The sequence below is a fragment of the Oncorhynchus gorbuscha genome, linkage group LG04 (assembly GCF_021184085.1).
Source record: "Oncorhynchus gorbuscha isolate QuinsamMale2020 ecotype Even-year linkage group LG04, OgorEven_v1.0, whole genome shotgun sequence".
In the NCBI taxonomy this organism is placed as follows: domain Eukaryota; kingdom Metazoa; phylum Chordata; class Actinopteri; order Salmoniformes; family Salmonidae; genus Oncorhynchus; species Oncorhynchus gorbuscha.
The window spans coordinates 2,217,125-2,220,551 of NC_060176.1; the positions used below are offsets into that span (position 1 = coordinate 2,217,125).

Genomic DNA, 3,427 nt, shown 5'->3' on the forward strand with positions numbered 1-3,427 from the left:
ACATCCTGGGGAGCTTCTCCACACACCACACACACCACACACACACACACACACACACACACACACACACACACACACACACACACACACACACACCACACACACACACACACACACACACACACACACACACACACACACACACACCAGGCCCCTGAGTGGGAGGGAGGTGATTATGGCTGATCAGTAGGTGTGAGGTGAGTGGAGTCCTGCTGCTAGGAGGTAATTATAGACTTTCTCATCCTCTCTTATCCTCTGCTCCCCTCTCCTCCTCCTCCTCTCTCCTCCCCTCCCTCCTCCTCCTCTCCTCCCCTCTCCCTTCCTCCTCTCCTTCTCCTCCTCTCCTCCTCCTCTCCTCCTCTCTCCTCCTTCCCTCTTCTCCTCTCCTCCTCTCACCCCCTCTTCTCCCTCATTCTCCCCCCTCCTCCCTCTTCTCCTCTCACCCTTCCCTCTTCTCCTCTCATTCTCCCCACCCCTCCCTCCTCCTCTCCTCCTCTCACCCTTCCCTCTTCTCCTCTCATCCTCCCCACCCCTCCCCTCTCCTCCTCTCCTCCTCTCACCCTTCCCTCTTCTCCACTCATTCTCCACCCCTCCTCCTCCTCTCCTCCTCTCACCCTTCCCTCTTCTCCTCTCATCCTCCCCACCCCTCCCCTCTCCTCCTCTCCTCCTCTCACCCTTCCCTCTTCTCCACTCATTCTCCACCCCTCCTCCTCCTCTCCTCCTCTCACCCTTCCCTCTCCTCCTCTCCTCCTCTCTCCCTTCCCTCTTCTCCTCTCACCCTTCCCTCTCCTCCTCTCCTCCTCTCTCCCTTCCCCTCTCCTCCTCTCCTCCTCTCACCCTTCCCTCTTCTCCACTCATTCTCCACCCCTCCTCCTCCTCTCCTCCTCTCACCCTTCCCTCTTCTCCTTTCATCCTCCCCACCCCTCCCCTCTCCTCCTCTCCTCCTCTCTCCCTTCCCTCTTCTCCTCTCATCCTCCCCTCCCCTCTGCTGGTCTCAGACTGGCAGGGCTCTCATCATTAGGCCCAGGCATCCCTTCTCACCACATGACAAGTCCAGGTTAAGAAAACTCAACATGGCTTCCATTGTCACTTCAGGATATTAATTGAAATTGTATTCAAAAGTGCCATTTGTTTTTAATGAAGATTTGATCAACTTATGAATTGAATTCCCTTTCTGAATTGACTGATTTGAAATGGAATTGACACATACCCTGCAACAGACACATGTACAGTAAATCTCTAGCGATACTAAACCAGGTTAGTAAGTAAGTTAGTACATATTCTGTTTTGTTGGTTAATCATTTCATTTCATATGTGAACCATTACAGTATACTGTAGTTCCATTCCTTCTTAAATACTGATTTTTGTTTTACTCTCAGAATATCTACTTTTCAAAATACAGCAGAGATCAATTTAATAGAAAAATATATTCAGCCTTTCTCATCATCATACAAGTGATCGTTTGTTCATTTAAGAAATGATAAAGAAGTAACGTTGATCTCAAAGAGAAGTTAAAAGAGAAGCCTGCACACCTGCAGCTTCCTGGACCAGGGTTTAGGCTCCAGCTCTCTATGCAGATAAGCAGAGGTAGAATCTACTGCCATGATAGTTATTTGATCATCAGTAAACCGTGTTTGAATCCAGGGAGATATTTTCCTAGCAGTACAGTAGATATGGTTTAGCTAACAGTGACAGTACAGTACATCACAAGCCACTGCTGTAGCTGTCAATGGGTTGTTGTTCGTGCTCCAGGTAGAAATGACCATTATCCAGTGTTGTTGTTGTCGTCTATCCTCTGGTGGCCACGTTTCCCTGAGGGTGTGTCTCTCCTCGAAGACTATATTGTCATAGTGATGTGGTTGCCAGGCCTCGGTGGGGGTTGAGGAGTCAGGGTGGGGGTCGGAAGGTGTTTGTCATTGAGAGGGACCTCATACAGCAGCTCTCTACCTGATCCTCCAGACACTGTGACGATAGGGACATCTGGTGGTGGGACAGAGGAACTGCTGCTCTCCCTCCTCCCCGGGCCCCTCCACTCCTAAGGCCTTCAGGATGTCAGCCTTACACATGGGGCAGGTCCTCTTGTCCAGCAGCCAGGGCTCGATACAGGCCTTGTGGAACAGATGACCACAGGTCAGGACGGTCACTACATCTCCTGGGCGGTATGACTCGATACACACGGCACAGGTGTGGCTGTCCGGCTTCGTTTCCTCGTCCCCGCGCTTCAGCGTACGCACCTCCAGCCGACCAATCGCTTTCTTGGCCTCATTCCTCAGCCGCCTATCGGTGAGATGGATCAGCCTGAGACTATGCAGTCGGTGGGGCGGAGATGAATCCGAAGTAGACAATGGAGGCGCCCGTCACAATGAAGAAGGCGATAGACAGGAAGTAGAGCCAATAGGTGTCCATCCAGGGTCCATGGGCTTTGCCCACCTCGATCACCATGGAGACGGCCACACCACTCCGCACTATGTTGGCGATCTCAACCCCTGGAGGTTACCGATCATGATGGCCACGGTGCCAGAGGTGTCACTGTGAGCCATGTAATCTGAGCTGTTACGGTTCCATCCAGGTTATAGACCACTACGGCCGCCGCCCCCTGGCCCACGCTGCCCTGATCTTCTCACTGAAGGTACAGTTTCCCCTCTTGACCAGAGCGATCCAGAACCCTGGGTGGTGGTGTTGTCGTTGGAGGGTAGGGGTCCAGGCTGCAGCCCTGGGGGTCTGAGGCAGGGAGGACCACCATCCCGGCAGCGCTCTCCAGAGGGGAGGAACGCCCGTACACCCCACACTCACAGAACCTGGTCTCTGTCTGGTTAGAGCTGCTGTCGAGAAATGTACCCCCACGTACGCCGTCCAGAATATCATCGCTGTCGTAGACTGGACCAGCCCGGACAGACAGACGAAGAACAGGACAAACATCTCTCTCTGTTTAGACATGGTCTCACTAACACTACCACTAGGACCAGTCTCTCTTTGTTAGGACTTCTTCAGTCTTCTGTTTGTCTGTTGTTCTGTTCAGTTCCAGTTGTTAGTTAGTTAGTTGTTGTTCTCACTGCGTTCAGCGTCTCTCTCTCTAGCTGTGTTTGTGACCTGTGTGTTGATAGTAATCAGATAGCAGCCTGCTGTAACCCTGCCTCGCTCTGCGTCAGCTCTTCAGACTTATTATCTAAATGGACATTGGACTGTTGGGTAGAGACCAGCTATACAGCCAGGCAGAAGGGCTTGTGGTCTACATAGTACAGGTCTAAGGCCACAGGTTCCAGGTACCGGCTACGGTAAGGAACAGCACAGCACACAGCCATAAGCACATAAGCAAACAAAGAGATAACAACGCCATTAAGGAGCATTCCAAGGGAACTGTGACAAAGGGCGGTTGTGAAACTGTTAGTTTTAGATGTGTCATGCTGCTGAGAGGATACGCCCACAG

General features: G+C 51.9%; 1 pseudogene; it reads right to left on the bottom strand.

The window, feature by feature from the left end:
• Nucleotides 1–1,114: 1,114 nt before the first annotated feature.
• On the bottom strand, nucleotides 1,115–3,166 carry LOC124033518 (annotated as a pseudogene).
• Between the last annotated feature and the right edge of the window lie 261 nt (nucleotides 3,167–3,427).